We start from the raw sequence: 14,888 nt of genomic DNA on the forward strand, positions 1-14,888 counted from the left end.
GCATCAGGTCTGTGCTGCTCTTATGCCCTTGCGTGCTCAGCAAAAGTCTCAGGGTCCATCTAAGTCATCGGGAAATTGGATCCAAAGGAACTGTAGAGCTGGGGCAGTGTGGTGCTCTAATTGCAATGTTAATTCGCCGTGAACAACATTCGGGAAACGGGCTTACCAGCGTGAATCACAACCGCCGCGCCAAGAGACAAGTAGCGGCTGCACTGGATCAGCAACAACGACATCAACCAGCTTGGCCCCAGCAACAAGCGGAAGCCTCGGTCTGGACATGGCAACCGCAGTAGAATGCACCCTGATGGACAACCAACCCCAGAAAATTCCATCAACAACTCAAGGACCTGTTGTTATTAATGGGCAATCAGTAGGTGCCCTGCTAATTGGACGATCATCTACATCTATGTCAGGATTGTCTGTGTTGGTGGGCCTGATAGATAAAGACTTTACGGGACGCATTATGATATGGTTCAAACTCTGCTACCACACAAGTTTTAGAGGAACTTTTGCTTGATCAAAAAAGCTTGCGTCACGCAATTTCACAAAATAGAGCCTCAATAGACTTTTTGTTGCTTGCACAAGGCCATGGTTGTCAGGATGTTGAAGGAATGTGTTGTTTTAATCTATCAGATAATAGTGAATCTATCCATGCCAAGCTTGAATGGCTTAAGGAACATCCTAACCACATAAGTGTAGGAATTAGCCCCTTTGATAAATGGTTACAATCGATATTTGGATCCTTTGGTGGCTGGTTTGTACTGATGTTGAAAGAAGTTGTAAGGTTTTTTTTAATTGTAATTGTTGTAATAATTATAGCAAAAAATTGCTTATGGGTGTGTAATGCGACAGGTAAATAAAGTGTCCGAAAGCTTTGTTGCCATTAAAAACAACGGGGGAGTTGTTGAGGAATGGCTGGGTGAGAAAGGGCACGACAACCTTCACTGGTTGTTGTCTTGTTTTATTATGTATATAAGTAAATTAACACATATAAGAAGTCATAGGGTCAGTACTCAGCCTTTGCCTTCCTGTTACCACCAGATTAAGAAGTCTGTTAGTCGGTGTTATAAACAAGTCTTTTTAAGGGACTCAAATGTCAGAAAATGCACATTATAATTATTTCACTGTATATTCCACATGCAATTCTTACCAATTATACAGCCATGTTACTGTCTATTGTGACTCCTGAGCAAATACCAGTGACAGTTCAACTACCGCCAAAATTGGACTTCCACACACTTGAGTAGATCCAATGGTTTGCAATAGGCTTATTTTTAATGGAGCTATATGCTAGTCTATGACTCAGAAAGTTCTTTACCACTCATAGTTTTAAAGAAACCCTTCATAAATTTTTCAGAGTAGGAAAAATCACCATACCTGGTGTCCCAGGTTAGATTGTAGTTTGATTATTATTATCTTACCTTTATTTTGCCAGATACCAACTGTATTTTCTGCCATATTTTATTTAGATTTCCAAATTACTCTTTCTTACTCAAATTTCAGGAAAATAATTTTTCAGCATCAAAATAATGTAGTTTTCTTCCTATTATATAAGAAAGATTGTTAAGAGATATTGCTTCTCCCTACAAAAAGTCACTAATTTGCATCTTCAGACCATGACTGATATAGCAGCATCATGATGACCTTCACATCCTTCTATACTGTTTCAGCTCAACATTGTTCTTCTCACCCCGTCTGCAGTATTATTCCATGCTCCGAAACATTTACTTCATTTATGGTCAGGGACTATGGGCTGAAGTGATCCCCACTTATGTTACTGGTTATATATGCTACGTATAGACACATTCCTTTTTTTTTAATTTTTAGTAGATGGATGAAAGAAAATGAGACAGTGAGACTTGTGATTAGGCATAAAACAGAAAGAAAATGGGCAGGGCACCCCTAAATTAAATAAAAACAATAATAAAAAAAAAAAAGACCTTCACTCTGCAAATTTTATACTAGAGCAAATTCTGATTTTTCAACATATCTATTTACCATTTATAAGACTGAAAACCTACAAATGCTGCATTTGGAAATTATGGTCCATGCTAATTCCTCAGACCTCCATACTGGTTTTCCTTTGGGTCAAAAATATGGCCCTGAGTTCTTCAGAGTTTTGCAGAAAATTCATTAAAATATGACTTTTTTTGCAGTTCATACCTTCAATCACCACCTTGAATTTATCACCTACTATCATTCCTCTCATTGCCATCAAGAAAGGAATGGGTGGGCAAAGAGATTTCTTTATGGTTCGTTTATCTGTACAGGCAGGATGTTTCAAGAACAGAAGAGAAAATGTGCTCCATCTTAGCAGCAGCCTGATAAAATCCTTGTTATCTGCAGTTTTCTTTTCAGAATTTTTACTTATTTGGAGCATTTCATCTAAATCATCACTCTTTGAATAGTTCTGTGTGAATTATAATCTGTTCCGATACCACTATCAGTGGAAATAGCACTATCAATATTTATGTCAGTGCTGAGGTGGTAATTTCTTGAAAGTAATGTTCCTTACTTGATGTAACAGTCTGTGTTCAGCCTGGTGGAAGCTTCTGCTTGGTGCTGTCCCGCTGATAGTCTTATGCTATCTATGCACATGGGATGTTGAGAAATTATGGTATTGTCCATCCCAGATTTATCTGATCTAATAACAGGTCTTATTCTTATTTAGAAGAACAGCAATACACCCAAAAGTAATTTCAAAAAGGAGGAAAAAATTCACTGATAATAAAGGTGGCTCAGGTGCAAGGAAAGAGGAATGGGATTCCTCAGTCATCAAGTTTCCATTCCAAATTCATAGATAATTATGCAATTGAATGTCAATCTGCAGAGGTCATCCCTGTGTGACTCGTAACTAGCCTGCATTTTAAGGCAGATTAAAGTACCTCCATAACAAAGGGGAAAAAACCCAAAACCAACACAAACCAAACCAAAAACAGTTACAAAAAACCCACCACCATAAAACAAAAACAAAACCACAAACAAAACAAAAACAACAAAACAACCAAACAAACAAACAAAAAAAAAAAAACAAAGCCAAAAAACCCCAAAACCTACCTGTCCCCAAAACTACATCTTGTCATGAGCAGAGATTAGAGAAAGATCAAGAACACTACCAAGGTACTAGTTTCTGATCTTGAACATTGTTCTTCCATTTAAGTGCAGGAACAAGAAAGTCATATATATATATATATATATATATTTACCAGTTCCAAACAAATCTTTAATATAAATACACTATGAAATCCCAGTTGTAGAACACAAAGTGGAACCAATGCAGAAAAATACTACTTAAAATGTCAAGGGGATGGAGAGGCTTTCATAGCAGTCTAGAAGGGATATGAGAGAAGATTTAATTGCCGTTTAAAATAACATTTTAATGTGAACATCAAAAAAGAAAAGAGACCATTTTAGTTAACAGGCAATGTTTCCATTATAAAAATAGATATAAATGTGGTGAATAGATTACAAATGTGGTGGTGAATGGAGTTAAATCACAGAATCACAGAATGTTAGGCATTTGAAGAGACCTCAAAAGATCATGTAGTCCAACTTCCTTATCAGAGAAGGATCATCTATACCAGATCACATAGGATCACATTCAGACATGTTCTGAATATCTCCAGAGAGGGACATTCCACAACCTCCCTGGGCACCACCTTGTGGTGTTTCCCAGGGTTCAGTATTGGGGCCAGTCTTATTTAGTATCTTTATCAATGATCTGGATGAGGGGATTGAATGCATTCTGTTATGGTTTAAGACCCAGCCAGAGGCCAATGTGATGGTTTTAAGGCTATACCTTTAATTTTTTCTTACAGAGTTTGAGCAGAAAGGTGAAAAAATATAAATAAATCACAATTGGGTGTCAGAAAGCAAAATAATGATTATTCTAAACACTTCCATTGGAGAGATAGAAATGTTTAAGAGTCAATATTCAAAACCAGGGCAGTCTCTCTCTTTCTAAGTCTGGTGTTTCTCTGCCTGGCAGTCTGTTGGCTTTGGGAGATAACACACACACACGCATACTGACCTTAACAAGCTAAGTTTAATAGCCTCTCTGCTTCTTGGCTTTCTTCCTTCTGCCAGGGGTGTATGGGGACGTCTGGGAGGGAAGAAGCGGGGCCCCTCTGGGGCCAGGGGGCTTTGTTGTGTTTTCCTGTTAATTGTTCGTATTTGTAAATGTTGTGAATAGTATATATTTGTACATATTCACTGCATTTCATTATAGATTGTAGCTTTGCCTGTAAATAAAGCTTTGTTTGCTTCTGAACTGAGTTAGCCTGGTTACTCTTAATGTGGGAGAGGAATTTCAGCCTACCACACTGTAACAACTGAGTTCCAACAGTCCACTCAAGCAAGCAACCTCTCCCCTACAGATCTGGACAGAGGCACAAAAAATAAAGCAAAATCCCTATGTATAGAGAAAAGATAATTTAATGGAATAATGCAATGTACAATACCTTAAACAGCGCATTTCACAGAAAAGCACAGCAAAAAGCGAAAACAAGCCATCAGCCAGCAAAAGTGGAAGAGACCGCAACACAATATGAAAGAAGCCCCAATAAACTGGAAGCATGTCATGCTACAGTCCAAACTACAAGCTACACGATTCTTTCCTCTGGCCAGAATGGTATTTCCTTATGTATCAGGTATGACATCAGCATGATATTGAATATTCATCACCTGATTTAGGAGGCCATGCTGACTGGTCTCTCCCAGCTGAAACCAGGACACACTCTGTAAGTTTGCAGGTGATACCGAATTGGGTGGGAATATTGATCTGCTTGAGAGTAGAGAGTGTCTGCAGAAGGACCTGGACAAGCTGGAGTGGTGGGTTGAGGTCATTTGCATGAGACTGAACAAGGCCAAGCACCAGCTCTTGTACTTTGATCACATGGCTCTGGAAGGAAGGGGGGCCTAAGGAAGTTGGTTAATATTCAACAATTATCTCCTCCAAGTTCAAGAGAAATGTATTCCCTTAAAAAAAATCAAGAAGAGCTGCATGGATATGGAAGGAACTCTTAGTAAAACTCAAAAATAAAAAGGAGGTTTACAGTATGTAGAAAAAAGGATTAATTAATTGGGAGGATTATAGAGATATAGCGAGAGATTACAGAGATGCAACAAGGAAAGCCAAGGCCCTCCTGGAACTGAATCTTGCCAGAGGGGTGAAAGAGAACAACAAGAGTTTTTTCAAATATATTAATGACAAAAGGAAGAGCAGGCAAAAGGTGGGTCCAGTGCTGAATGAGATGGGAGATATGCAACTCTGCAACTAATGTTGCAGAGATGGCAGGGTTGATGGATGCGGCCTTTGCCTCAGTCTTTAGTCCTAACACCAGCCCTCAGGAACCTCAGCCTCTAGAAGCAAGGGAGCAGAACAGGAGAGATGTGGACATTCCACTTGTCAGTCAGGGAAGGGTTAGAGATCTCTTATACCTTCTGAAGACACACAAATCCATGGGCCCTGATGGGATGCATCCAGGAGTTCTGAGAGAGCTGGCAGATACTGTTGCTGAGCCTCTCTCCATCATCTCTGAAAAGTCCTGGAGAACAGGAGAAGTGCCTGATGACTGGAAGAAAGCAAATGTCCCTCCAGTCTTCAAAAAAGGCAAGAAGGAAGAGCCAAGCAACTACAGAGCAGTCAGCCTCACCTCCATCCCTGGAAAGATGATGGAGCAGCTCATCCTAGAGGTCATCTCTAACCACATAGAACACAAGAAGGTTATCACGAGTAGCCAACATGGATTTACCAAGGGGAGATCCTGTCTAACTAACCTGATAGCCTTCCATGAAGTGATGACAAAATGGGTAGATGAGGGAAGAGCAGTGGATGTCATATATCTTGACTTCAGTAAAGCTTTTGACACAGTCTCCCATAACATCCTCATAGATAAGCTCAGGAGATGTGGCATAGATGGCTGGTTAGTAAGGTGGAAAGAGAACTGGCTCCACAACAGAGTTCAGAGGGCCGTCATCAATGGCACAGAGTCAGCTTCGATGCCTGTGTCCAGTGGTGTTCCCCAGAGATCAGTCCTGGGTCCAGTTTTGTTCAATATCTTTATCAACAACCTGGATGAGGGCATTGAGAGTCCCCTCAGCAAGTTCGCTGATGATACAAAACAGGGGGGGGTGGAGGGGGTGGGGTAGTTGGCTGACACCCCATCAGGCTGTGCAGCCATCCAATGTGACCTGGACAGGCTGGAGAGCTGGGTGCAGGCAAACCTCATGAAGTTTAATAACGACAAGTGCAAGGTCCTGCATCTGGGGAGGAATAACAACAGGCACCAGTACAGGTTAGGGGCTGCCCTGCTGCAAAGCAGCTTCACAGAGAAAGACCTTGGAGTGCTGGTGGACAGCACATTCTCCAGGGAACAACAATGTGCTCTTGTGGCCAAGAGAGCCAATGGGATCCTGGGATGTATCGAGAAAGATGTGTCTAACAGGTCTGTGGAAGTTCTTCTACCTCTCTACTCTGCCCTAGTGAGACCACACCTGCAATACTGTGTCTAGTTTGGTGCTCCCCAGTTCAAGAGAGACAGACCTGCTGGAGAGAATTCAATGGAGAACCATGAGTATGATGAGGGGACTTGAACATCTCCCCTATGAAGAGAGACTGAGATCCCTGGGGCTGTTTAGTGTTGAGAGGAGAAGACTGGGAGGGGATCTGATCAATGTCTATAAATACCTGAGGCGTGGTTATAAATATCAAGTGGATGGGGCCAGGCTCTTTTTGGTGGTTCACAGTGATAAGACATGGAACAATGGGTTCAAACTGGAACATTGAAAATTTCACCTCAACATGAGAAGAAACTTCCTTACAGTGAAGGTGTTGGAGCACTGGAGCAGGTACTGCCCACGGGTATTTTGGAATTTCCTTATCTGAAGACTTTCAAAACCCACCTGGATGCATTCCTTTGTGGACTATCCTAAGTGATCCTGCCCTTGCAGGGTGGTTGGACCCAATGACCTCTTGAGGTCCCTTCCAGCCTCTGATATGCTGTGATATTGTGATTGTGAAATACATCCCATAACTGGGTTCATATGTACAATTTGAACACAGTTAGAATATTTATCGAATTAATTTCAATTAAAGGAATGAAGGGTGTAATTCCATTGCTTGTCCACCAGATGGTGACTCGACAAGATGCTGCAGCTTTAACTATGTACAGCAAAAGTGTTACAGGGTTTCAGGGGCAATTCAAGCTAGGAGTATTATGCAACTTGGCGTGGGAGGCTTTGAACTGAATGCTAGGGGATGCTGCACTCAAGAAAATGAAAAGATACACTGTATCTTTCATTTGCAGTGAAGCTATTTGCTAGGGTATGCTATCTGACTGCTTCCTGTGTCTGCCCCAGGGCTGGCCCCAAGGCTGGTCCATTCCGCATGGGGCGTGGAGGGGTGCTTCCCTCCAGGTGGTGTCCCTCCGGGTGTCCATGGAGGCAGGAGACCTCAAGACATTTGTCAGTTGGCAGGTTCCCTTGGCAGGGTGGTGGGCAATCCCTCGGCGTAGCTGTGGCGGCCGGGGCTGGTCCCACAGGGTCATGGTCCCTCCTGGAGCTGCTGCTTGGGAGCAGAGGGTGACAATTCTGCTCTGAAGCAGGCAGGGCCAGACCCTCTGGGTATCAGCCTAGCAGGGTGAGGTGACGGTTCCCCAACAGGCAGGCTTAGAGGTCTCTGATCCTGCCAGTGACTGGCTCCTTTCCAGTGTTGGCCCCCGCTGTAGGGGGGCAGGGCTACGGAGGAGCCTCAGATATAAGGGGTGCATGGCTGCATGGAGCAGCAGTTCCCATTGGCTCAGTGGAGCAATGATGACAACTCTTCTCAGCAACTGCTTCCCTGTTTTAAAGTTACGAGGACATCCTTTGTTTGACTCATAGAGGAGGGTGGGACTCTCTCAGGGTGGTCCCGACTTTGAGTTACCCTGGTTTTGCAGGGCTGTGGAAGGGGCACAGGTGGAGGCTCCCTTTATCTCCTGCAAATGGTGGGGTGACTCACAGGCAGCTCGGCGTCATCCCTGTTTGTATGAGCCAATACATAAAGGTTGTGGTTCATCAGTCTGCTGTCTTGTGGCTGTAGCAGACACTTGGACTGACGGGATTTGGCTCGTCCTCCCTGAACTGGGTCAAGGCTTACCCTCAGGGGTCCAATCCTCTTTAAGACATGGCAGACTCTTATTCTGATCTGGTGGGACTGAGCAAATGCAACACTGCAACCTCCTTCGCAGATTCCTCGGGTAAGCTGAGGCATGGCAGCCCTTCCTGGGGATCTTGAGGATGCTTGCTTTACTCTGTGTTGCAGAGGCTGATAGTTTGCTTGCACATGGCGTGAGAACACTTACTAGTAACGAGTTTTATAGCAAAGGTTTAAGCACTACGAATTTACAAAGCTCGGGCAAAGAGAGAGAGAACTTGTTATCAAAGGGAGAGTGCAAAAGGAGAGAGCAAAAGGAGAGCAACCTGTTTACAAGTTGGGGTACTACTTTTAAGTTTCTTGCGGCTGGATTTAGCCAATGGGCATTTTTGTCAACAACCAGCTGTAGCCTATAGAAAGCAAGAAGTTAGAATTATGCCCTTACTAGGCAGTTCCACAAGCATCCCATGCGGTGGGTAAATGTAGCTGTTTACACCGTAGAAGGCAGGTTGGGGTTGTTTATGACATCTGGCTGGCACCTGGGCCTTTGTCCCCCTCAGCTCTGGGCTGGGTACCCACTCTGGAAAGGGGAGTGGAGGTGGGAACTTGCCCAAACATGTTGGGACAAATTTTACAGTATTTGGGGCATGATTCTGGAAATATGGTGCCTTCACCACAGAGTCCTGGTGGACAACTTATCCATGGAACAACAATGTCCCCTCATGGCCAAGAAGGCCAATGGGATCCTGGGGTGCATTAAGAAGACTGCGTCAAGCAGAATGAGGGAGATTCTCCTTCCCCTGTACTCTGCCCTAATGAGACCTCACCTGGAATATTGAATCCAGTTCTGGGCTCCCCAGTTCAGGAGGGATAGAGATCTACTTGAGAGAGTTCAGCAGAGGGCTGCAAGGATGATTAAGGGACAGGAGCATTGCCTTATGAGGAAAGGCTGAGAGACCTGGGGCTTTTGTTTTTAGTCCGAAGAAGGGAGGACTGAGAGGGGATCTCATAACTGTTTATAAATATATGAGGGTTACGTGTCAAGAAGGAAGGGACAGCCTCTACTCACCTGTGCCCTGTAATAGGACAAGGGGCAATAGATCAAAACTACAGCACAGGAAGTTCCACCTCAACATGAGGAAGAACTTCCTTACTGTAATGGTCACAGAGCACAGGCTCCCCAGAGGGGCTGTGGAATCTCCTTCTCTGGAGGCTTTGAAGACCCATCTGGGTGCATTCCTATGTGACCTGCACTAGATTATATGGTCCTCCTTGGGCAAGGGGGTTAGACTGGATGATCTTCAGAGATCCATTCCAACCTTTAACATCCTGTGATCCTGTGAAGTGGTTGAACATGGGGAAAAGGCCTCATTTTGGCCAGGAGAGGTTTAGAATGGATATTCAGAAAAAAAATCTTTACTGAAATTGGGGTCATGCATTGGAATATACCACCCAGGGAGGTGGTGGAGTCACCATCCTTGAAAGCATTCAAAAAATATGTAAACATGCCACTTTGGGATACGTCTCAGTGGCCATGGTGATGTTACATTGACCATTGGACTCAATGATCTTAGAGGTCTTTTCCAAGAAAAAAACAATTGTATGATTCTATAAAATGCTGAAAATTAAATTTAAATAATGAGGTGAAAGAATATTCTTACTCATTAAAAAAATTATGTTCTGTACAAACTTACCAATCATAGTCCAGGGAGCAAAATGATTCCTAATATAGACAGTGAAAGAGTTCATACTACATGTCATATTTGCACACTTTAGGACCTCACCTATCTCCTCCCATTTCTATAATTATTTTAAAAGGAGGACAAAATTCTGTGGTGGGTTGAAAATTCCCCCCAACATTAAATTGCTGTGGTGAAGGCACCATATACCCAGAATTACACTCCAAATACTGTAAAATTTGTCCCAGCATGTTTGGGCAAGTTCCATCTTCCACCCTCCTTTCTGGAGCCCAGGTGCCAGCCAGACAGCATAAACAACCACAGCCTGCCTTCTAAGAGATAAACAACTACATGCACCCATCGAATGGGATGCTTTTGCTACTGCCAAGTAAGGGAATAATTCTAGCTTTACATTTCTATAGGCTGAAGCTAGTTTTTGACAAGAGTGCCCATTGGCCAAATCCAGCCTTGAGAAACTTACAAGTGTTACCCCAACTTGTAAACAAGTCACTGTCTCTTTGCCTGAGCCTTGTAAGCTTGTTGCCTAAGAGCTCAGCCTTTGTTATTAAGCTCATTGCTAGTAAGTGTTTTCGCCTCCCCATGTAAGCAAACTAGCAGCCTTTGCTACACAGAATGAAGCAAGCATCCTCGATAGCCCCAGGAGGGGTGCTGTTTATCTGAGGAATCTGCAAAGGAGGGTCCCTCACTGGAAGCCTCAGAAAGCTACAGCATTGTACTGCCAAGTCACAAAATCACAGAAATAACCAGGTTGGAAAAGACCTCAGAGGTCATCAAGTCCAACCTATTACCTAATTCCTGACAACTAAACGATGACTCCAAGTGCCACATCCAATCTTTTTTTGAACACCTCCAGGGTCAGTTACTCCACCACCTACCTGGACAGCTCATTCCAATGGCCAATTACTCTTTCAGTGAAGAACTTTCTCCTCATCTGAATCCTAAACTTCCCCCTGGTGCAGTTTGAGACTGTGTCCTCTTGTTCTGCCACTGGTTGCCTGGAAGAAAAGACCAGCCCCCACCTGTCTACAACCTCCTTTCAGGTAGATGTGGAGAGCAATAAGGTCTCCCCTGAGCCTCCTCTTCTCCTGACTGAACAACCCCAGATTGCTCAGCTTCTCATAGGGCTTGTGCTTGAGACCTCTCACTGGACTGGAAGAAGAGTCTGCCATGTCCTAAAGAGGACTGGATCCCCAAGGATAAGCACTTAGCCCAAAGCAGGGGGACTAGCCCAATCCTGGCAGTCCAAATATCTGCTACAGTCATAAATGGCAGATCACAAGCCACAACCGTGTGTGTGTCAGCTTGGAAAACAGGAACAGCGCTCCACCAGGATCCTGTGTGACCCCGCCCTGTCATGGGACAAGGGAACCACTTCGCCACTCGTTAGCCTGGTAAACCCCAGGGCAATTCAAATTTGGGTCTTCCCCCAAGGTAGAGGAAGTCCCGCCATCTCATTTTGAGCCAAGGGAAACCACCACTCTGCAAAGCTGCACCCCCGTACGTCCAATGCTGCTTTATGGTCCTGGCCCCCTACAGCACAGGCTGACCCTGGAAGGGAGCCCTTTGCTACTGGGATCAGAGATGCCTGAGCCCACCCACAGGGGAACTGTCATCTCGCCCTGCTGGGCCAGCCCTAGAAGGGTCCAGCCCCACCTGCTGCAGTGCAAAATGTGATGAAACAGACATGGCCTCTGCAGAGCAGTTCCAAGAGAAGACGTTTTCAAGCAAAGACATTTATTGCAAAGGCAATTATTACATTACATAGTTAACTTATACATATTTCTAATGCAGTGTTGTCACACTCTAATCATTTCCCTTTCTACTGACATGCATTCTAGCAAGGCATACAATTAGTTAATGCTAACAATGCTGACAACATGTCCAGCCAAATCCTCTCTGGTCTTTCTCAGACCCTGATAAGGTGTACATTCCTAGCTCACAGACAAAACATAGCCTTCTCAAAGCTGCTCTAAAACAAACCTTTCCCTACAGCAGAACTGTTACACTGTCCCCTCTGCTCCCAAGCAGCTCCAGGAAGGACTGCGATCCCGTGAGTCCAGCCCTGGTCACCACAGCTGTGCCAAGGGACTGCACAATGCCCTGTCAATGGAACCTGCTGACTAGCAAAAGTCTCGCCCCCTCCCACCTCTACGGGCAGGAGAAGGAAAGCCATCATCACTGCCTAGAGGAAAGCCAACACCTCCCAGAATGGACCAGCCCCAGGCAGGCACCAAGCAGGCATCACACAGACTGCATAGCTAACCAGCTAACTTCACTGCAAAAAAAGACACAGTATATCTTGCACATGCTTTCCACAAGATGGCTTTTGGTTCAAAGCTCATGCCTCACAAAATGTTTCTAGCTTAAGCCTCTGTCCCAATTGCCTGACACTTTGCAACATTTCTCTGTATAGAGTTAAAGCTGCCAAGCGTCTTTTCAAGTCGCCATCTGTGGGATAAGGGGCAGAATTGCACCCTTTGTTCTTTTAATTGAAATTAATTCTGTAAATATTTTAATTGAGTCCAAATTGTATATACTAAATCAATTATGGGATATATTTCACAATCATGCACTAGAATCTGTATATAAAATAGTGATTACTTAGTTATTAATAATTTTAATAATTAATAAAAAATCATTTTCATATTCCAAATTTCATACTTCCCTATTAATAACCTCTCCATCACAATTGCCAGACCAGCTCAGTCATAAGCAAATAAAGCTGTATTTACAGGTAAATGAAATACAATACATTTATAAAATATATACAATATTTACATATATTTACAGGTATTACAATTTATAAACAGCACAAGAACCCCCCTGGACAAAACCAGGGTTCTAATAATAGCTTCGCTACTCCCTGCCCCTTTCACTCTACCCTTCTGTACACAAGTGTGTCGGTGTGAGCTGAAGTTCCCCCCTTCTCCACCGACAATAACCAGGCTAGCCCAGTCTGGAAGCAAATGAAGGCTGTATTTACAAGCAGAGTCTAAAATCTATGATGAAATGCAATGAATATGTACAAATATACAAAATTCACAACATTTACAAATATATACAATCAACAGAAAAGCACAACCGATCTCCCTTTGCTTCCCCCCAAGGGTACCCTCCCAAAGGGGCCTCTCTCTCTCCCAGGAGCTTCCCCCCAGATGCCCCTGGACAGAGAAGCAGAGTTAGTTAAGCAGAAAGTTGTTAACTTAGCTGCCAAGGTCAGTACGTGTTGTCTTCAGAGAGAAGAAGAAACAGCAGCCAGACAGCCCAGCAACTGCCCCCACTGCAGAATGCAGAATGTGCCAAATGCCCCACTTTGTTTTGGGTAATAGTTCTTAAACATTTCTATCTATCCAATGGAAGTGTTTAGAACAATCAGTATTTTGCTTTCTTACACCCAATAGTGACTTATTTATACTCTTTCACTTTCTCTGTTCTGAACTTTGCAAGGAAAAATTAAAAAGACAGTTTCAAACCATCACAACAAGGGACAAGAGAAAGAGCAGAGATTTGTTTGTTAGTACTTAGCCAAAACAAAGAACACAGCCAAGGTCAGCAAAGCAAAGTCAGGAGAAGCACCAGCCAGAGCAAAAGAAGTGAAAAGAAAGCAAGTTAGTTTACCTATCTAAGTTTTATGTGTTTTATTTAATTATTTTATGGATATTTATGTTTTATTGCGTTATTTAGAGTTTATCATTATTTTCCTTCTTACACCCAATGGTGATTTACAGGGCCTAGGTTAAAGACATGAAGACAAAACTTCCTACCCTGATAAGAACTATCCAATATTGATTTTTTGGGTAGGCAGTGGTAATGTTGCAACAAGAAATCTGGGAGCAATTAAGGGATACTTCAGAGCCTTGGTTAAGGATCAGGAGTACAAGTAGTGATCTTCTCTATCCTTTCAGTTGCAGGCAGTGTTGTTGAAAAAAGCGACAGGAAGAAACAACTGATCACTCTCTGGCTCCAAGTGTGGTGTCACAGGATGTATTTTGTGATTTTTGATTATGTTTTGCAGGCCTGCTGACAATAGACAGGGTACATCTGCCACAAAAGGGGAAAAGGATCTTTGCACAGGAGTTAGGAGGGCTCATCAAAAGAGCTTTAAACTAGATTTGAAAGGGAAAAGGAATAAAACTGGACTCACTGGAAGCATGCCTTGGGGTGGCACACCAACATTTGAGGACTGGTGTGCTAGGCAAGTCCTTCGGTCTGCTGTCTTGGTAGAAGTAGGGGATGGAGATCCACGTGGCAACAAAAACACAGGGGTTATTCATGTGCTAAAAATGAGAATGGTCACATAGGAATCAAGCTTCTCTCCTCCAAATAAGTGGCAGGAACTATAGCACAGCTGAAGTACATCTACACAAATACACATACTGTGGCCACTGTGTGTCAGATAAATTGTGATGTAGTTGCCACTAGAGAGATATGGTGGGATGTGATAGTTTAAACTGTCTTTTTAAATTTTTCTTCACAAAGTTCAAGTGGAGAAGGTTAAAGAATGTAAATAAGTCACTATTGGGTGTAAGAAAGCAAAATAATGATTATTCTAAACACTTCCATTGGAGAGATAGAAATGTTTAAGAACCACTACTCAAAACAAGGCTGGGGAGTTGGGCAGTTCGCAGCTTGCCTGGCTTCTGTCTGGCTGCTGCTTCTTCTTTTCAGGATGAAGATAATGCACTGACCTTGATGAGTTAAGACTAACAGCTTCTCTGTTTCTCTTGACACTCTGCCTTCTGCCAGGGGGGTCTGGGGATTCCTTCTGGTCTGGGGGAAGAGGCCTCTCTGGGGAGTTCCCCTTGGGGGAAGCAAAGGGAACTTGGTTGTGCTTTTCTGTTGATTGTGTATATTTGTAAATGTTGCGAATTTGTACATATTCATTGCATTTCATCATAGATTGTAGATTTACTTGTAAATACAGCTTTCATTTGCTTCCAGACTGAGCTAGCCTGGTTATTGTCGGTGGGGGAAATTTCAGCTTCCTGTTACAATACATTCATTATTTTTTGGCGCTCCAATACGAGGCAATTGCTTGTATGATTTATTTCTGA

This window comes from Indicator indicator, chromosome Z (assembly GCF_027791375.1).
Source record: "Indicator indicator isolate 239-I01 chromosome Z, UM_Iind_1.1, whole genome shotgun sequence".
NCBI classification, from domain to species: Eukaryota; Metazoa; Chordata; class Aves; order Piciformes; family Indicatoridae; genus Indicator; species Indicator indicator.